The sequence below is a fragment of the Apodemus sylvaticus genome, chromosome 4 (genome assembly GCF_947179515.1).
Source record: "Apodemus sylvaticus chromosome 4, mApoSyl1.1, whole genome shotgun sequence".
In the NCBI taxonomy this organism is placed as follows: domain Eukaryota; kingdom Metazoa; phylum Chordata; class Mammalia; order Rodentia; family Muridae; genus Apodemus; species Apodemus sylvaticus.
The window spans coordinates 158,842,264-158,864,675 of NC_067475.1; the positions used below are offsets into that span (position 1 = coordinate 158,842,264).

Here is a 22,412-nt window from a genome sequence, read left to right on the forward strand (position 1 = left end):
AAATCTGATATAACAAATTAACAGAATGAAAAACAAAACATCTTAATAGATACAAAGATGCCATCAGCACAACTCAATACAACATGAATCATGATACAAAATGTTTTAGACACAAGTAAGAAATGCTAAAAGTGGGGGAATTAATCTTCAATAGTTATGCAATACCAAATGGTCATCTACATATATACACATTTTAGTAACAATATGCAAACTGAACAGGTTATAATGAGAAATATTTATGCATGTAACAGCAATTAATGAAACTGAAGGTATGGACTTGAAAAGGAGCAAGAAAGAATATATAGGAAATTTTGGGGAAAGTAAGAAAATGGGAGTGATGTGGTTATAGTATAAAAATATACGTATCCTGCTTCTAAAGGCATTGCAGGTGTGCCTGCTGTGTCACTGTGCATCAGTATGTGGCAGAGACTAGAGAAATTAGTCTTTGCTCAGTGTTCTGACTAGTGAACATCTGAATGATGAGTAGCTAACCATTCCATAAAAAAAATAAGCCCAAGATGACCACCAATCCATTTCCAGCAGGCCAGGACAGGGAACTAGCCTGAGATGACCACCAGTCCAGCTCCAGAATGCACACATGGAGCTAGCACTCCCGAGACAACTCCTGAGATGAGCCAGGACTCTTAGTGACTCAAGGCTCCTCTAGAAGGACCAAGCAAGGTGAAGAAAGGGAAGAGGAAGAGAAACAGAAGGATGTGTACACAATGAAACGAGACAACAGGAGTCTTTGGGGAAGTGAGGAACTTTCTCTTGTGAGTATCCAGTGATGCCACATGGGACCATGGTGGGGTCCTGGTCTGTGCTGCTGCCTGGGGCCAAGTATGGTTTCATGACCCTGCAGCATCAGAGAGCTGTTGCAACCAAACTCCAGGTGGCTAGCCCTGATCTACGATGACACTGGAAACACGAAGGTATCTTTGGGCTGTGCAGAACTTGTACCACCCCTCACCTAGTCATCTTGGGATACATGAGAACAGGAGAGCTGGGCGCCACTAATCTTCTGTAAAGTTTTATGCAAGAGAAAGTGATACCCTCCTCTTCTCTTGCCCCTCACCGCACATGGCAGGCAGGAGACCTAGCCTTCCCTGGGGTCATGAAAGCAGGAGAACTGACCCCGTTCCTCACTAGCTGCAGCACTCTGGAGAACAGGCCCTGCATTTCACCTGAACAGCACAGTTGAGTTGCCCTGACTGTGGTGTAAGGAGTGGAAGCAAGCCAGCGTGGGGGTGTGAGTGTAGAAGAGCTAAGCCTGCCATTTGTATGCCATGTGGTGATGCGGGCAAGGTAGAGATGCCTCCCTTACCCATTGTTACCCACGGAAATTAGGACAGTTGGCCCTAAGGTTATCAATTCAGGAAATCAAGCCCTGAATCTCACCTGGACAACACAGTAGTGCTGTCTGAGGACGTGGGGGTTCTAGGTGAGCTGGATCTGAGGGTTTGAACATAGGAGAACCAGACCTGCCCCTTTTCTGCTGTGGGATGGGGTCCCCTCAACTCCCTTTTGCCCTAGACATCATCAGTGGGCAGAAGAGATGACCCTGATGGTGGGGGGTATCAAAGATTGGTCTAAGGCTATGAATGTGGGAGAGCTTCCCCCACCATTTGTATGTTCTGTGGCAGCTTACATAAGGAACAGATATCCTCCTCAACACTCAACCCTTGCCTCCTGCAGTGGGCAAGAAATCTGGCCTTGAGGTCGTATCCCCCACTTGCTGCAGCACCCTGACAAATTGACCCTGCTCCTAGCCTGGGATGCACAGTAGAGCTGGGGTTTCTGGTGATCAGGTCCCAAGGCGGTGTGCTCAGGAACTGTCTGGTGGACATCAGTGCAGATGAGAGAGACTCCTTCCTCTATTCTTTTATGCCTCACCATCCGCAGAAGGCAGGAAAGCAGCTCCAGGGTCATTAGAGTAGAAGAAATGACTATGTCCCCTACCACCCAGGAGAGCAGGCTCTGCACCTCAACTGGTCAGTTGTGTAGAGCTACCCTGCAGGAGATGACAGTGAGCCAGCCTCTCTTCCCCAGGTTCTAAGAGTGGGAGAGCCTGCTGTTTTCCCAACTCAGATACCTCAAAGCCACATATCGAGGACTTTACATTTCCCCATCATTACACAGCATGTAATTTTGGAAATTTTGTCAAAAATCAGTTGAACATAAAATTTCTAGGTGATGTAGTCTGTGGCATTAGTCACTGTATCTACTTTATAACCCTTACTTGTTATAATTTGGTGGGTAAATTGGGCCTTTCATTGTTTATTATTATGTTGGTAGTATTTCTTAAAATTTCACCGTGTAATGATCAATTGCTAGACTGCCTGAAGGCTCAGTCCTACATATCCAATTGTCGGAGACCAAACCTTAGAAAATCAGAGTTTCAACAGCCCTCACCTTGAAAGTTCACCAACCTTGCGGTTTTCAGCAGAACCCCGCCCCCCTTCTTCACACAAGGCTGATCAACCAGTTCTCATCCTGGCCGAACACCTGGGATGGTCTGGGCAGAACCAGCATTCCAGGAAAGCTGCAGATGTCTCTAGCTGGAGTCAGCTTCCACCCTGATGACCTTTTCTCTTTCTGTGCTTCTAGTATCCCCCTCAGCCCCTCCCTACTTCCTCTCACTGAGGGTTCATAACCACGTGTTTTGTTGTTCATTAAAGAGGCCTTGACAAAGACACCCGATTGCTTGGCCTCCCTCTTCTTTCCTGCCCATTTTCTCTTTCAGGCTTGGGTTCTCCTCGACACCCCGAATTACTAGCTCCCACCGGTCGGGACATCCAATGACAGGATATCCACAACACAGGGCAACATCAGGGTATCCTAGGGGAGTGACAGTCAAGTTCCAGTATTGATAGAACAGCAGAAAACAGAGGCCACATACCAGACTCATTGCAGTCAGTCACCATTTGAAGGAATATGTTCATAAGGATATAGTTTGTTACACACTGGGAAACACTTTAGCTTTTAAACCAAGATATTTTTCCTCTGTTGAGGAGTACTAGGCAAGGATTAGCGGCAGTTACAAGGGAAAGGAGATGTGAATGGTATTGAGGTGCATGATAGGAAATTCACAAAATACCAATAAAAGTGAAACAATTAAAAATAAAATAACTAAAACAATAAATTAAAGAAAATCAGTTCAAATTCCTTATGAACGTGTGAGTGAAATGATTGGGTCTCAACACACAGAAGTTCCTAAATGATTTATCTAACATATTAAATACTAACACCAAACAATAACAAATTATGCACAACTGCCAGGTAATATAATACTAAATCAATGTTGAGTTATTAATGAAGAATGATAATATGAAAAAAATGAAAAGAGAAATGAAAGTATCTGTGGCTTCACATAATATGAATCTATACATATATACAATTAGACATTTGCATATATGTATATGTACAAACATAGCTGGAATTCCTCCAAAATTAGTGAAAACTAACAAATAGAATAACATGCAAGATCAAGATTTACCACACAAAATTAACATAGAAATGACTTAGTTGTAAAAGAAATTGAAAAAGATTTTATTTATGTAATGTGATAATCAATATACTAAGAAATAAACTTAATGAGAGGCCAAAGATCTATATATTTAAAATTTAAGACTAATGAAAGAGGCTAAACAACACAAAATCAAAGAAAAGATTATTGATATTAACAGATTTTAAAAGTGAGCAATATTCACTGCTTTCACTGCAGTCAGTGCAAATAAAAATCAAAATGCAAATATCATTTTTATATAAAAGGAAAATACAATCTTAAAATTTATACATCACCAGAAAATCCAAACAAAGCAAAACACTGGTCAGATCAAACAGCAAAATTTTAAAAAATCTTATCAAAACAATAAGGAATAATGAATGGTCAAATTTATCCCCGAAATTATAGTAAGTAAGGGTGATAAAATAGACTGACTAGTGGAACAGACCATATCACCTAGAAATACTATGTTTAGTCCATTTATGACAAAATTTCCAAAATCATATGAGAAAATGAAAACCACAATATCATTGGGAAAACTGTATCTATATGCGGGAGAAGTAAATTAATTTATTTCCTCTTATTACATCATAAATCAACTAGAAATAATGATAAGAAACTGTAGAAATACTGGGAATAAATGTAGGAAAAAATTAATAGTCAGCACTGTACTTCATAATTTTCCTGCATATGATCAGGATATAGAAATAGACACAAGATTTTGTCAAACTAGTAAGGCTTTGTAACAAATAACACTGTGAAAACACTAATTAGAACCTGGAAGAAAGTATTTCCAAACTGTAAACATGATATAAAAGGTACATTTATAAAATATGGAAGGCACTCACACAATTCAACTGCAAGGAAACAAAATTCAAAATTCATTTTTGGCTTTTTTTTTTTTTTGACTTTTTTGAGACAGGGTTTCTCTGTGTAGCCCTGGCTGTCCTGGAGCTCACTCTGTAGATGAAACTGGCCTTGAACTCAGAAATCTGCCTGCCTCTGCCTCCCAAAAGCTGGGATTAAAGGCGTGCGCCACCACTGCCTGGCTCAACAAAATCTAAATTTAAGAGCAGGCTAGAGATGTCATACACATTTTTGAAAGAAGATGCAAAAGGCTATCTAATATATATGAATAACTAATCAGCTTAGCTATTCATTTTTAAATTCAAGTTAATATTCAAAAGATATTTTACTCCTGCACAGTACCTAGTATGAACATAATAGATGCTACCAAATGTTTAGAGATTAGAGAGAAGGCAATACGTTATACCATCTGGTAGGAATTTAAACTTTATATAATATAATAAATATAATATAATATAATAATATAACATAACAATATTACCATTTTAATTATTATATTATAATATAATCACTATATAATAATATATTAATATATACTGCATGACATTTCTTTCCAAAACACAAGTAGAGCTACTCCATTTCCAGTGAATAGCCAACAGATATTTACCTCAAAGTCTTGAAGTCAATTCAAAATAGCCAAGCAATTCATTATCAGATGAATGAATAAAGAAAATGTCACTTATTGACATGTGCAGCAGTATTACTCAACCATTACAGAGGAAGAAGTGGTCTCTTTTATGAAAATATAGAAGTAATTGGTAATCAATAAAATGAAGTAACCAGACACAGGAAGATAAACATATGATCTCAGTGATACATGGAACTGAAAACAAACTCAGGACCATTGAAGGAAGTGATGATTCCCTGTTCTAAGACATAAAGCAATGATGGACAAGAAAATATCAAAGCTCAGGAAAATAGAAAGAGCAATATCATTTTATGAATTCTACTTTACATTTTTCTGATTATAGTTAATGATAATATATGGAATATTTTTTGTATACTTCACAATTTCTGGGAGTAAATTTTTGATGTTCTTAAAACAAAATAGCAGGTGCTTAAAAACCTATAAATGTGATTAAGTTGATGTAATTGTTCCACATTCCATTCAAGAATCATTATATCTTCTTTGCCACATAAACAGGTACAGCTCTAATTATCTTTTTACAAAACAATTAAACTATCTCAAGCCATCTCAGTTATTTCCAGCGTTTTATTTCTCTTTAAGAAAATAAGTTTAATTTGTAATTGATACACTCTAGTAAAATGTTATTATAATATCTTCCCCTCAACCTCTACATCTGATTAGCAGAAAAGCTGTGGGGAGCATGTATGCTAACTGCCTGAGGTAAATGTGGAAAGGCCCATTTGAAGGGAAGTCTTAATATCTCCCTCCTAGGGCATAAAGCCATGAGTATGTTGGTTTAGACTAAGCTCTGTGGATAACATGCAGAATCTTCTTCCCCATTTGCAATTAGGTGGGAATGTAATACTAGCAATCAATGGAAAGAAATCTCTTGTAATTCAGAAAGTAAAGCACTATTTTTCAGTCTTCTTTTACATACACTGTCTAAAATAAAATAAAAATGTTATTGTACATCTAGAAACAAAACCAAACTCACCTGCATAAGAAATGGACGAATCACCAGATTTTGGAGCATAGGTAATAATATAAGTCTAGTTATTTCTGTGGTATTTATATTAAAATTCATATAGAAATAGGAATTTCTGCAGGTCTATGGGAATATTGTTATAATATACTAGATTACAAAGATGATGGTAATATTTAGAATGACAAAATCCAAGGGTATAGCTTTTTATAATTTAACCCATCCATAATAGCATGTTGACTGATATAGTTGTTTTACAAGTGTTCTTTAGGAAACCCTGTTGTTAAAATTCCATAAGTGAAGCTTACTGTTTTCTAGAAGACACTATCTTTCAGCAAAGACTTTTGTCCTCTTTCTTCTACAATCTTTCTGACCCAACGTCCATTTTCCTGAGCCTTAGGTGCCTTGGTTGAATTGGTGATGTACACCAATGGACACACCACAGTAATTTGAACTTTAGTTAGCACTAAAATTATAAAACCAAGCAAGAAGAGATTCGTTGTGATGCATTTATAACTGAGATTTCTCTGGAAACATTTCAGTATAAATGTATTATATGTTCTACAGAGATGCCTGAGCAATTGACAAAGATATAGACTAATTCTCAGAGTCATCCACCTCAGTGTATTTTACCTAAATGCTTTAAATATGTAAACAATTCTCTTTGAGACTTTGACTTGAGTGAACAAAGATAAAATTCACTGAAAATGGCCTAGGGTGACTCACTTTTTCTTTGGAAAAGAAATTCAATCGACTTCTTGGCTATTACCATGATGAATGCTTCAGTGTCGAGCTTCTCTCCCTCCCTGGCTTTAAGCTTCAGCAAATATAAGGTCGTTTTTTTTTCTGCATTTAATTCTAGAGAGTTAAAGGCTGTGCTGGTCACATTAAAGATACATAGCACCTGTAAACTGAAATGTCACACAGCAATTAAAGTAAAAAGAAACCTTTTATGTATTGGCAATCTATTTCTATTAGTGCTTCAGCTATCTGATTTTTCTAAGGAACTGCACAATTCAAGATAGAGCATGGTTATGTGAGAAGAATATTAATGCCTCACTCCAAGTGTTATGAAGGATACTAAAACGTATATCAACTTCACAAATGAGTTATTCATAGCTGAGTTCGTATGTTAAACATTAGAAACGTGAAAATTTGCCATTCACTTTAATTGTTTTTGCCATATTCTCCAGCAAAATTATAATGGAAGTTGACTGCATATCCAAGTTTGGCTATGTTCAATATTCAGAAGTATTTATAAAGTTGACATGTTTACTACTATGATGTAGAAAATTAGTAGATAATGGAACATGGCAGCAATGAAAATTTTGGAGCTTCACCTTTGGGCACTAGCTCTTGTAGGTCTTTCCACTACCTCTCTTTGATCTTCACAGCCAGCAGCATCAGCAAACATATCTATGCACACTCGACTCCAGGTGCTTCTGGAAATCCATGTTAGCAGTCTTTTTAGAGGCACAGGTAAACCATTGAGATCACACCCAGTGAATAGCATCTCTCAAGATCCAATGTCAAGGAGATTCCATACATCCTTCTTTACTTCTGAAAAATATCTTTTCATTTTTTATAGGAAGTTATCGCTAAAATTTCTTCTATATATTTGGAGGCATTGTCTTTTACCCCCTTTCTCAATAAATATGTTTTATGGATACTATTTTAAGATAACAAAATCTATCTCACAGTCTTAAGCATTTAATGGCCTGATTGTAAAAGTAATATATGATAATTATAAAATACTAAGGAAGTATAATTCTTGTTTATACTCATTTCAGGAAATATTTTATGATCCTCCATTTAAGAATTTATTTTTTCTCACTTAATGAATTTTGTGTCAACATCAGTAATTATTATTATCATTTTTATTTTAATTAAGTAATAAAATTCCAGAGTGGGATTCTGTACTGCCCAGCTTTCAATACTACTGAAATGTGCTATTCAGGCAACTGGGATAAAAAATCACCAAAAGCCTTACTCAGCTGTAAAGTCTCTAAGCCATAATTATGAGCAGCATGGCCATTAGTGCAATAGTGATATAACTTTCATGTGGCCATCAATTTCATTAAGATTAGATTTAAGATCAACTTCACAATAAGAAAGGCAATGGCTAAAGTGTATAGAGTAAGTGGATATGGAGGTCTCATCCATTCCTAATGGAATAGCTATATCACAACGCCCTTCTCTAAGATTCATGGAAAACATGAAAATGGAAGCAGAATTAATCTTAGAGTCAGAGATTGAGGGAAGATGGAGTGGCCAGTGCATTATTGGCACAGCAGAATTGTTGTACTCAAAAACTCAAAGCAGCCATGGTTGCCTGAAAAACATAAAGCTGTTTAAGAATCCATGATGAATTGGGAGTGGCTCATAAGCAATCACCAATAAGTGACGTGCTATTGGATTTTAAAGGCCATTTGGAAAAGGATAGTCAGGGTTGCTGACCCTGCTATATTTCCTATCACCATGGCCAAGCTATATACCCTACCTTATTATGGGTACAACTAATTGGAGTCAGTTCATTATTAGTTGAGAGAGAGAGAGATGACACAATGATGTTAAGAAGAAGTAGGAGAGGATTTGTAGAGGGTGAATATGCTTAAGTTGCATGGTTTACATTTAAGGAATTCTTGAAATTCAAATATATTACTAAAATTCCAGACTAGGAGTATTTTAGTTTATTTTCTCTTTCTTGCTTTTTTAGTATATGTGCCTATTTGTTCTTTAAGTTAGGCATTATTGCTGTGATAGAAAAATTACATTGATTTTACTAAGATTTCACTTTTATTATATCATATCCTCTTAATAAGAATTATTGGAAGTGAAATTTACTAAGACTGAGTAAGTATAGAATAGTTTATTTTAAGCCACCATCTTCCTTCCAGTGACTGAGTGGGCAGGTACTTCCAAGAGGCAGGAACCAGGAGCAGCAGAACAGCAGGGGACATCCTGGTTTTGCCTGCAGGAAGGGGCTGAGCAGCTCCATGGTACTCTGTGCACCAATCCTGCCAGGGGAGTACTGCTCTGCATGGAGTGAGTTGACTCCCAGCTTTGGAGGGCAGACCACAGCCTTCTTATCTCCAATGACCAAGCAGTCAGGTACAAGCAGGAGCCAGGGAACACAGGAGTGGCATTATCAACTGGGATAGAGTCAGTTCTTGCTCTACCTGTACCCAGGAAGTGGGCAGCAACATAGAATCCTGTGCCAGGAGAGAGCCAGTCACCCAAGGGTGCTGAGACAGGCTTGCAGGCCCATAGGAGGGACAAGAACCTGCCAGAGACAGCAGGACCAACTAACACCAGAGATAACTAGATGGCAAAAAGCAAATGAAGGAACATTACCAACAGAAATCAAGGCAACATGGCACCATCTGAACCCAATTCTCCCACAACAGCAAGTCCTGGATACCCCAACACACCAGAAAAGCAAGAGTTGGATATAAAATCACAACTCATGATGCAGATAGAGGGCTTCAAGAAGGACATAAATAACTCACTTAAAGAAATATAGGAGAACACAAGTAAACAGGGAGAAGCCCTTAAATAACTGTAGTAAAACACAACAAAACAGGTGAAGGAATTGAACACAGCCATCCAGGATCTAAAAATGTAGGTAGAAACAATAAGAAATCACAAAAGGAAACAACTCTGGACATAGAAAACCTGGGACATAGAAAACCTAGTCAGGAGTCAAGGATGCAAGCATCAACAACAGAATACAAGAGATAGAAGAGAGAATCTCAAATGCAGAAGATACCACAGAAAACATTGAAACAATAGTCAAAGAAAATGAAAAATGCAAAAAAGCACCTAACCCAGAACATCCAGGAAATCCAGGAAAAAATGAGAGGACCAAACCTAAGGATTATAAGTATAGAAGAGAGTGAAGATTTTCAATTTAAAGGGCCAGTAATGTCTTCAACAAAATTGAAGACGAAAACTTCCCTAACCTAAGGAATGAGATGCCCATGAACATATAAGAAGCCTACAAAACTCCAAATAATTTGTAGAAGAAGGAAATTCCTCCCATCACATAATAATTTAAACACCAAATGTAATAAACAAGGACAGAATATTAAAAGCAGTAAGGGAAAAAGAACAAGTAACATATAAAGGAAGACCTAACAAAATTACACCAGACTTCTGGCCAGAGACTATGAAAGCCAGGAAATCATGGGCAAATGTCATACAGGCGCTAAGGGAACACAAATGCCAACCCAGGCTATTATAACCAGCAAAACTCTCAATTACCGTAGATAGAGAAACCAAGGTATTCCACAACAAAAACAAATTTACACATTATTTTCACAAAAACCCAGCCCTTCAAAGGATAAGTAATGGAAAACACCAACAAAAGGATGGAAACTACACACTAGAAAAAGCAAGAAATTAATCTTCTTTTAACAAAACGAAAAGAGAGACACATAAACATAACTCCACCTCCAATAACAAAAGTAACAGGAAGCAACAACCACTTCCTTATTATCTCTTAATATCAATGGATTCAATTCTCCAATAAAAAGACATAGACTAACAGACTGGATACATCAGCAGGACCCAACATTTTGCTGCATACAGGAAACTCATGTCAGGAACAAAGACACACACTACCTTAGAGTAAAAGGCTGGAAAACAATTTTCCCAGCAAATGGTTCCAAGAAACAAGCTGGTACAGACATTCTAAAATCAAATAAAATTGACTTTCAAACTAAAGTAGTCAAAAAGAAAAGGAAGGACACTGCATACTCATCAAATGAAAAATCTACCAAGATGAACTCTCAATTTCGAACATATATATTCCAAATAAAAGGGCACCTACATTCATAAAAGAAGCGTTGCTAAAGCTCAATACACACATTTCATCACACACAATAATAGTGGGAAACTTCAACACCCCACTTTCATCAATGGATAGGTCAGGGAAACACAAACTAAACAGAGAAACAGTGAAACTAACAAAAGTTATGAACCAAATGGATTTCACAGATTTCTATAGAACATTTTATCCTAAAACAAAAGAATATACCTTATCCTCAGCACCTCATGATACCTTCTCCAAAATTGACCATATACTCAGTCATAAAACAGACCTCAGCAGATATAAGATGATTGAAATAATTCCATGCACCCTATCAAATCACCATAGACTAAAAATTGTCTTCAATAAAAACAAAAACAACAGAAAGCCCACATATACATGGAAACTGAACAATGTTCTACTCAACGATAACTTGGTCAAGGAAGAAATAAAGAAATTTATTTATTTTATTCTAAAAGTCTATTCTAAAAAGACTTTTTAGAATTTAACGAAAACAAAGGTACACCCAAACTTATGGGACACAATAAAAGCAGGGCTAAGAGTAAAACTCATAGTTCTGAGTGCCTCCAAAAAGAAACCTGAGAGAGCATATACTAACAGCTTAACAGTACAGCAGAAGGCTCTAGAACAAAAAGAAGCAAATACACCCAAGAGGAGTAGACAGCAGGAAATAATCAAACTCAGGGCTGCAATTAACAAAGTAGAAACAAAAAGAACTACACAAAGAATCAACTAAAACAGGAACTGGTTCTTTGAAAGAACCAACAAGATAGATAAACCCTTAGGCAAACTAACAAAAGGGAATACAGACAGTACCCAAATCAGCAAAATCAGAAATGAAAAGGGAGATATAATAACAGATCCTTCTACAAAAGCCTATATTCCTCAAAAGTGGAAAATCTAGAGGGAATGGACAAATTTCTAGATAGATATCAGGTACCAAAGTTAAATCAGGATCAAATAAATGATCTAAACAATCCCATAACCCCTAAAGAAATAGAAGCAATCATTAATAATCTCCCAAGCAAGAAGAACCCAGGACCAGATGGGTTCAATGCAGAGGTATTTATACAATGGAATACTACTCAGCTATTAAAAACAATGGATTCATGAAATTCTTAGGCAAATGGGTGGAACTGGAAAATATCATCCTGAGTGAAGGAACCCAATCACAAAAGAAAATATATGGTATGCCCTCATTGATAAGTGGATATTAGCCCAGAAGCTTGGAATACCCAAGATAACAATTTACCTATCAAATGATGCCCAAGAAGAAGGAAGAACAAGGTATGGATAATCTGATTCTTCTTAGAGAATAAAGAAGGGAGAACAAAAAACCCACAGAAGGAGATACAGTCACATATTGTGGAACAGAGTCTGAGGGAAAGACCATCCAGAGACTATCCCACCTAGGGATCCATCACATAAATATTTACAAAACCCAGGCACTATTATTGAAGCCCACAAGTCCTTGCTGACCAGAGCCAGATATAGCTGTCACCTGGGAGACTCCTCTAGTGTATGACAGATACAGAGTAGGATACTCTCAGCCAGCCATTGAACTGAGCACAGGGTCCCCAATGAAGGAGCTAGAGAAAAGACCCAAGGAGCTGAAAGGGTTTGCAGCATCATAGGAGGAACAACAATATGAGCCAAACAGTAATCCCAGAGCTCCCAGGGACAAAACCATCAACTAAAAAGTAAACATGGAGTTTCCCATAGCTCCTGATGCATAGGACAGACTTGTTGGACAGCAAAGGGAGGAGAGGCCCTTGGTCCTGGAAAGGTTTGATGCTGCAGTGTAGGGGAATGCCAGGACAGGGAAGGAGGAGGAAAAGGTTGATTGGGGAACAGGGATAGAGGAGATAGCTTATGGGATTTTCTGGAGGGGGGGGCATGAAAGGTGACAACATTTGAAATGTAAAAAAAAGAATATCTCTAATAAGAAAAAGGTAATTCAGAAACAGATAGTAAGGGTTGCTGACCCTGCTATATTTCCTATCACCATGGTCAAGGTATATACCCTATCTTATTATGGGCACAACTAACTGGATTCAGTTCATTATTAGTTAAGAAGGAGAAATGACATAATGGTGTCAAGAAGAATTGGGTTAGGTTTTAGAAGTTGAATATGCTTAAGTTGCATGGTTTACATTTAAGAAATTCTGGAAATGTTATAGTACTAAAATACCAGACTAGAAGTATAATTTATTTCCTTTTTCTTGCTTTTTCAGTGTATGTGCCCATTTGTTCTTTAAGTTAGGCAATATTACTGTGATAAAAAAATGTACATTGATTTTACTAAGATTTCACTTTTATTATATCATATTCTTACAATAATTATTGAAAGTGAAATTTATTGAGACTCAGTATGTATAGAAAAGATTATTTTAGTAAGATAACCACTTATGTGTGTATGACATCTATATTTGCTCATTCCGCCATATGCTTGGCAGTACTAAGAAATTGTTCAACTCCATGGACACCAAAATCTTATCATTATATAAAGAAATTAAATTTTCACTAAAATTTATCAGTTGGTTTTGGAGGGTATACTGGCTAGTTTTGTATGTCAACTTGATACAGGTTGGAGTTATCACAAAGAAAGAGCTTCAGTTGGGGAAAATGCCTCCATGAGATCCATCTGTGGATCATTCTCTCAATTAGTGATCAAGGGGAAGGGCCCCTTATCGGTGGTACCATCTCTGGGCTGGTATTCTTGGGTTCTATAAGAGAGCAGGCTGAGCAAGCCAGGGGAAGCAAGCCAGTAAGAAACATCCCTCTATGACCTCTGCATCAGCTCCTGCTTCCTGGCCTGCTTGAGTTCCAGTCCTGACTTCCTTTGGTGATGAACAGATGTGTGGAAGTGTAAGCAGAACAAACCCTTTCCTCCCCAACTTCTTGGTCATGGTGTTTGTGCAGGAAGAGAAACCCTAAGACAGAGGGTAAATTGCATGCTCCCAGAAACAAGAGAATTAATAAACTTATAGTAAAAATATGTCAATCTTTTTTAATTTTAATGCTTCTTAGTACTGTACTTTGCATTTCCTTGAATTTTCATGACCCATTGCTCTAGCATCAAGAATGTTTATTATGATTAGTTTGTATGTTTTGAAATCATAAAGAGTTTTGCAGTAACATAATTAATTTGCATAAATGGCAACTTTTAAAAGATTTTCTAAGAGCAATATTTAGTAGAAATAATTTTCTGTCTCAGTTTTCATGGGCCTATGAAATAGTGTAATAAGGTGGTGAATGTGCATTCACACATATTATAAAATAACTGCATCTAATTGTTTTACATATTTTTTCTAACTTGGTCATGGAGCTATTATATTATTTAAATCAATGTTAATTCATCAAAATGTGTTTTCTAATTGTATATTTTTTCACTGAATCTGTTTTGGTATGATTTGAACTGTTATTTCTAAACTACATTGTTTCAAGAAAGATACTGTTTTAGGTTAATTACGCTTCCTTTTACAATATTCCTTACACAAACCATCCAGCTGATTTTCACTCCAAACTATTAATTCTAGTAAATACTGGAAACATTTCAACCAATCACTACAATAGTTTAACTATCTTCAGGGAGGTCTTCGTCTTCCATAGTGTGACAGGTCATCAAATATAAGGCTTCTTTCTGCTTGTTTGGAAAGCTGGGGGTGGGTGAATGCCAAGAATAACAATTAGATGTTTTAATAGTTTGTTTTGGTTTTCACCATGAGAGTACCTAGAATCATTTTGAAGACAACCATCTAGGTACATCTGTTAGGGTGTATCTAGGTTAGGGTAGTTGATGTCGGAAGACCCACCTTAAAGGTAGTCAATACTATCCCATGGACTGAGCTTCCAAACTACATGAAACAGAAAAGAGCTAAAGGAGAAGACCACTTGTTTACATTTCTTCTGTGTGGAGATAACATGACCATCTGCCTCCACCTCCTGCATTTGTATTTTCTTACCTGGATGGACTGTAACCCTAGAACAATGAGCAAAAATTCATTTTTTATTACTTTTTGTCAGATATCTTATCCTAGCAACAAGAAAAGTAACCAAATCAGATGATATCATATACTAGAATGAAAGTTTTAGTTAGTGTTTCTATTATAGCAAGCATCTGTAGGATCAAATGTATATCATCTAGATTATTATATCTCTAATGATGTCTTTATTAAAATGTACATTCCCATAGTGCCAATAAGTAAAATATCAGATGACATATGCATCATTTAATACATTTTGCCAATCCAAAATCACCAGTTCTCTGACTTGCCTTTACATAGCATTATATCTGTGGGGTGATAATTCTGTGCAAACCTTAATTAACAGTTTATATTTCAATAAAAATAAAGCCTTTCTGAAAAAGATGTATCTCTAACACTGATCAGGATTTCTGTTACTGTGATAAAACAACATGACCAAATCAACTTGAGGAGAAAAGAATATGTTTCACCTTACAGCTGGTCATTCATCATCTAGAAAGGTCAAGACAGAAACTCAATGCAGGCTCCTGGAGGCAGTAACTGATGCTGCTTACTGGTTTGCTACCCATGCCTTCCTCAGCCTGATTCCTTTTCTTCTTTTCTGTTTTTTCTTTTCTCTTTTTATTGAATATTTTATTTATTTACATTTCAAATGTTATCCCCTTTCCCAGGTTACCCTCCAGAAACCCCTTATCACATTGCCTCTCACCGTGCTTCTATTAGGGTGCTCCCCCCAACCCACCCACTCCCACCTTCTCTTCCTCTCATTCCTCTACACTGGAAAATCAAGCCTTCCCAGGACCAATGGCCTCTCCTCCCAACCAGGCCATCCTCTGCTACACATGCAGCTGGAGCCATGGGTCCCTTCATGTGTAACTTTGTTGGTGCTTTAGTAATAACAGACCACCAGTGTTAGAACAGGGCCACTCAGAGTGAACTGTACCCTCTAGCATCAAGCTTCAGTTAAGAAAACGAAACACAAGCTTACATACAGGCTAGTTTTTTGGAGGAATTTTTTTCAGTTGAGGTTGCCTGTTCCCAAATAATTACAGCTTCTGTCAAGCTGGCCTCAAACTAGCCAGCCTGTCTCTATTTGTTAAGAGTTATGTCAAATGGGGTCAAATTCCATGCTGACCATAAATACATAAATTGGAGTTTTAATAGTTTTTTGTCATTTATTTATTTACACTCCAGAATTTATTCCCCTTCATTTGTCCCCCATAGTCTACCCTCTGAATGTTCCCCCACACTCATCTCTACGAGGATGTCCCCAACACCAAACCCCAACCAATCAGACCTTTAAACTCCCTGGGACCTCCAGTCTCTTGAGGGTTAGCTACATCTCTGACTGAAACCTTACCTGGCAGTACTCTGCTGCATGTGTGTTGAGGGTCTTATATCAGCTTGTGGATACACTCTGGTTGGTGCTCCAGTGTTTCTGCAATCTCCGGGGACCAGGTTAATTGAGACTGCTGGTCCACCCACAGGGTTGCCCTTCTCCTCATCTTCTTTCAACCTTTCCCTAATTCATCCATGGGGTCAGCAGCTTCTGTCTATTGATTGGGTACAAATATCTGCATCTGACCCTTTCAGCTGCTTATTGGTCTTCAGGAGTGCCATCATGGCAGGTCCTTTTTTGTGAGCACTCCTTAGCCTCAGTAATAGTGTAAATCCTTGGGACCTCCCCTTGAGCTATTCTACTTTGGGCCTGTCACTGGATCTTATTTTCCTCAGGCTCCTCTCCATTTCCATCCCTGAAGTTCTTTCAGACAGGAACAACTGTGGGCCAGAAATTTGACTGTGGTAGGATAACCCCTGCCCTCACTTTATGCCCTGTAGGTCCCTCCCTTTGAGTCCTGAGAGTCTCTCATCTCCTAGATCTCTGGAGCATTCCCAACCTCCTATCTCCTGAGGTTGCCTGTTACATTCTTTGTGCTGGCTCTCAGGGCTTCAGTCCTTTTCCCTCACCTCAAACCAGATCTGTTTCCCCTCTTTCCCTCCACACCTGTGCATGTTTCTTCCCAGGTCCCTCCCTTCTTCCCCATGTGTGATTTCTTTTTTTGTCCATCCCAAGCATGACTGAGGCACCCTCACTTGAGCCCGTCAGCTTGTTGACCCTGTTGAGTTCTGTGGATTGTATATTGGGAATTCTGTACTTCTCTCTCTCTCTCTCTCTCTCTCTCTCTCTCTCTCTCTCTCTCTCTCTCTCTCTCTCTCTCTCTCTCTCTCTCTCTCTCTCTCTCTCTCTCTCTCTCTCTCTCTCTCTCTCTCTCTCTCTCTCTCTCGGTAACATCCACTGATTAGTAAGTACATACCATTCATGTACTTTTGGGTCTGAGTTACCTCACTCAGGATGATATTTTCTAGTACCATCCACTTGCCTGAAAATCTCAGGAGGTCCTCATTCTTAATAGCTTTGTAGAATTCCATTGTATAAGTGAACCACATTCTCTGTATCCATTCTTCTGTTGAGGGACATCTGGTTGTTTCCAGGTTACGGTTATCACAAATAAGGCTCCTATGAACATAATGGATCACATGCCCCTACGACATAGTGGGAAATCCTTTGGGTATATTCTCAAGAGTGGTGTTGCTGTATCTGAAAAATCTCTAGATTGATTTCCAGAGTGTTTGTACCATTTGCAATTCCTCCATCAATGAAGGATTGGTCCTCTTTCATCACATATTAGTCAATATGTGTTGTTACCTGAAATTTTGATCTTAGCCATTCTGATTAGTGTAAAGTGGAATCTCAGGGTCGTTTTAATTTGCCTTTTCCTGATCACTAATTTTGTTTCTACCTATTATTTTTTCAGGATCTGAACTGCTGTTTATATCTTAATATTTACAACTGTAGGGAAGGCCAAAAATGGTCCTGGTCAGAGAGTACAGTTAGTACAGAGAAAATCTACAATATATAATGTACTTGATCACAACAAAAAAATACATTTTATTCTAAGATTGTATCTTACTCTGTTTATGAAGTTATATCAAAATACCTATATATAGATATGTGATAAAATGGTATTTATTTCTCAATGTTCTACAGTATGATACATTCTTTATTTGGGTTATTGCTCCAGCAAAATACCTGAGAATATTATTTTCAAAGGTGTTTATAATGGATCAGAATTACAGAGTTCAGTTCACCAAGATAGTAAATTCATGACAGTTGGTGCTTGAGGCAACTGTTTATCTTCATTAACCAGTCAGAAATAGTTTAAAATATAAATATATCAAATATATTTAATTTCAAAAGCTCATCCAAGAATTTTTCAGTATTTTTTTTATTGAAAAGGGAAGTAAAAAGTGTAATAAAATTAAAGGTTTCTGTGGAAAATATTTCAGATAAACACGATAAAATTGACAATTTTCATGGAAAATTAACAAGTAAAGTGATAGAAATGTAAAACACTGCTAAATTAATTGAAATATGGAATAAAAACATTTTATGATAGAATTGAAGATTTACATGGAAAATATTTCTGATTAAATTGTAGAAAAATGAAGAAAAACATGTTAGAATTGAAGATTATCATGAAAAATTTTATATAGATATAATAATGGTAGGCATAAAAGTATTCCTAAGTTGATTGAAAGTGGAATTATAAACATTTTCTGATAAACTTGAAGATTTACATGGAAAATCTTTCTAATAAAATTGAAGAAATATATAGAAAATCATGTTAAAATTAAAGGTTATCATAGAAATTATACAGATAAAATGATAGGCGTAAAGATAATACTAAGTTGATTGAAGGTGGAATATAAACATTTTCAGATAAAATTGAAGATTTACATGGAAAATATTTTTGGTAAAATTCAAGAAATATACAGACAAACACGTTGAAATTGACTATTTCATGGAAAATTTTACATATAAAATGGTAGATAGAAAAACTCTTTCTAAATTAATTAAAGGTAGAATTAGAAACATTTGTGATAAAATCAAGTATTTACATTGAAAACATTTCTGATAGAGGAAATATATAGAAAGACATTAAAATTGAAGATTATCATAAAAATAATGCAGATAAATGGTAGGCATAAAAAAACTACTAAATTAATTAAATGGGGAAATACAAACATTTTCTGATAAAACTGAAGATTTACATGAGAAATATTTCATTCGTCTATGTCTTTTTATTGGGGAGTTGTTAAGAGATATTAAGGAATAGTGATTGTTGCTTTCTGTTATTTTCAATGTTATTTTTATAGTTGTATGCGTATCTTCTTTTGGGTTTGTTGGTAGAAGATTACTTTCATGCTTTTTCTAGGGTGTAGTTTCCCTCCGTGTGTTGGCATTTTCCTTTAGTTACCTTTGTAGGGCTGGATTTGTGAACAGATATTTTGTAAATTTGGTCTTATCATGGAATATCTCGGTTTCTCCACCTATGATGACTGAGAGTTTTGCTGGGTTTTGAGAGTTAGCCTGGGCTGGCATTTGGGTTCTCTTAGGGTCTGTATGAGGTCTGCCAAGGATCTTCTAGCTTTCATCGTCTCTGGTGAGAAGTCTGGTGTAATTCTTTTTTTTTTTTTTTTTTTTTATTTGATATAATTTATTTACATTTCAAATGATTTCCCCTTTTCTAGCCCCCCCCCCACTCCCCGAAAGTCCCGTAAGCCCCCTTCTCTTCCCCTGTCCTCCCTCCCACCCCTTCCCAGTTCCCCGTTCTGGTTTTGCCAAATACTGTTTCACTGAGTCTTTCCAGAACCAGGGACCACTCCTGCTTTCTTCTTGTATCTCATTTGATGTGTGGATTATGTTTTGGGTATTCCAGTTTTCTAGGTTAATAACCACTTATTAGTGAGTGCATACCATGATTCACCTTTTGAGTCTGGGTTACCTCACTTAGTATGATGTTCTCTAGCTCCATCCATTTGCCTAAGAATTTCATGAATTCATTGTTTCTAATGGCTGAATAGTACTCCATTGTGTAGATATACCACATTTTTTGTATCCACTCTTCTATTGAGGGATACCTGGGTTCTTTCCAGCATCTGGCAATTATAAATAGGGCTGCTATGAACATAGTAGAGCATGTATCCTTATTACATGGTGGGGAATCCTCTGGGTATATGCCCAGGAGTGGTATAGCAGGATCTTCTGGAAGTGAGGTGCCCAGTTTTCGGAGGAACCGCCAGACTGCTTTCCAGAGTGGTTGTACCAATTTGCAACCCCACCAGCAGTGGAGGAGTGTTCCTCTTTCTCCGCACCCTCTCCAACACCTGCTGTCTCCTGAATTTTTAATCTTAGCCATTCTGACTGGTGTAAGATGAAATCTTAGGGTTGTTTTGATTTGCATTTCCCTAATGACTAATGAAGTGGAGCATTTTTTAAGATGCTTCTCCGCCATCCGAAGTTCTTCAGGTGAGAATTCTTTGTTTAACTCTGTACCCCATTTTTTAATAGGGTTGTTCGGTTTTCTGGAGTCTAACTTCTTGAGTTCTTTATATATATTGGATATTAGCCCTCTATCTGATGTAGGATTGGTGAAGATCTTTTCCCAATTTGTTGGTTGCCGATCTGTCCTCTTGATGGTGTCCTTTGCCTTACAGAAACTCTGTAACCTTATGAGGTCCCATTTGTCAATTCTTGCTCTTAGAGCATACGCTATTGGTGTTCTGTTCAGAAACTTTCTCCCTGTACCGATGTCCTCAAGGGTCTTCCCCAGTTTCTTTTCTATTAGCTTCAGAGTGTCTGGCTTTATGTGGAGGTCCTTGATCCATTTGGATTTGAGCTTAGTACAAGGAGACAAGGATGGATCAATTCGCATTCTTCTGCATGCTGACCTCCAGTTGAACCAGCACCATTTGTTGAAAAGGCTATCTTTTTTCCATTGGATGTTTTCAGCCTCTTTGTCGAGGATCAAGTGGCCATAGGTGTGTGGGTTCATTTCTGGATCTTCAATCCTGTTCCATTGATCCTCCTGCCTGTCACTGTACCAATACCATGCAGTTTTTAACACTATTGCTCTGTAGTATTGCTTGAGGTCAGGGATACTGATTCCCCCAGATTTTCTTTTGTTGCTGAGAATAGTTTTAGCTATCCTGGGTTTTTTGTTGTTCCAGATGAATTTGATAATTGCTCTTTCTAACTCTGTGAAGAATTGAGTTGGGATTTTGATGGGTATTGCATTGAATCTGTATAGTGCTTTAGGCAAAATGGCCATTTTAACTATATTGATTCTACCGATCCATGAGCATGGGAGGTTTTCCCATTTTTTGAGGTCTTCTTCCATTTCCTTCTTCAGAGTCTTGAAGTTCTTGCCATACAGATCTTTCGCATGTTTGGTAAGAGTCACCCCAAGATACTTTATACTGTTTGTGGCTATTGTGAAGGGGGTCATTTCCCTAATTTCTTTCTCAGCCTGCTTATCCTTTGAGTATAGGAAGGCCACTGATTTGCTTGAGTTGATTTTGTAACCTGCCACTTTGCTGAAGTTGTTTATCAGCTGTAGGAGCTCTCTAGTGGAGTTCTTTGGGTCACTTAGGTAGACGATCATGTCGTCTGCAAATAATGATAGTTTGACTTCCTCCTTTCCAATTTGTATCCCTTTGACCTCCTTATGTTGTCGAATTGCCCGAGCTAGTACCTCAAGTACAATATTGAAAAGATAAGGAGAAAGGGGGCAGCCTTGTCTGGTCCCTGATTTCAGTGGGATTGCTTCAAGTTTCTCTCCGTTTAGTTTGATGCTGGCTACCGGTTTGCTGTATATTGCTTTTACTATGTTTAGGTATGGGCCTTGAATTCCTGTTCTCTCCAAGACTTTAAGCATGAAAGGATGCTGAATTTTGTCAAATGCTTTTTCAGCATCCAATGAAATGACCATGTGGTTTTGTTCTTTGAGTTTGTTTATGTAGTGGATTGTATTGATGGATTTCCGTATATTGAACCAACCCTGCATTCCCGGGATAAAGCCTACTTGATCATGGTGGATGATCGTTTTGATGTGTTCTTGGATTCGGTTGGCAAGAATTTTGTTGAGTATTTTTGCATCGATGTTCATAAGGGAAATTGGTCTGAAGTTCTCTTTCTTTGTTGGATCTTTGTGTGGCTTTGGTATCAGCGTAATTGTGGCTTCGTAGAAGGAATTGGGTAGTGTTCCTTCTGTTTCTATTTTGTGGAATAGTTTGAAGAGTATTGGTGTTAACTCTTCTTTGAAGGTCTGGTAGAATTCTGCACTGAAACCATCTGGTCCTGTGCTTTTTTTGGTTGGAAGACTTTCTATGACTCCTTCTATTTCTTTAGGCTTTATGGGACTGTTTAGATGGTCTAGTTGGTCCTGATTTAATTTTGGTATTTGGTATCTGTCAAGGAAATTGTCCATTTCCTCCAGATTCTCCAGTTGTGTTGAGTACAGGCTCTTGTAGTAGGATCTGATGATTTTTTGGATTTCCTCAGTTTCCGTTGTTATGTCTCCCTTTTCATTTCTAAGTTTGTTAATTTGGATACTTTCTCTGTGCCCTTTGGTCAGTCTGGCTAAGGGTTTATCTATCTTGTTGATTTTCTCAAAGAACCAGCTCCTAGTTTTGTTGATTTTTTGTATGGTTCTCTTTGTTTCTACTTGATTGATTTCGGCCCTGAGTTTGATGATTTCCTGCCTTCTACT

General features: G+C 37.5%; 1 non-coding gene across 1 annotated transcript; it reads left to right on the top strand.

The window, feature by feature from the left end:
• The first annotated feature begins 366 nt into the window (after positions 1-366).
• On the top strand, positions 367-496 carry LOC127683920 (small nucleolar RNA SNORA17). Its single transcript, XR_007977697.1, has one exon. It is a non-coding gene; the product is annotated as a small nucleolar RNA SNORA17 (small nucleolar RNA).
• The last annotated feature ends 21,916 nt before the right edge of the window (positions 497-22,412 follow it).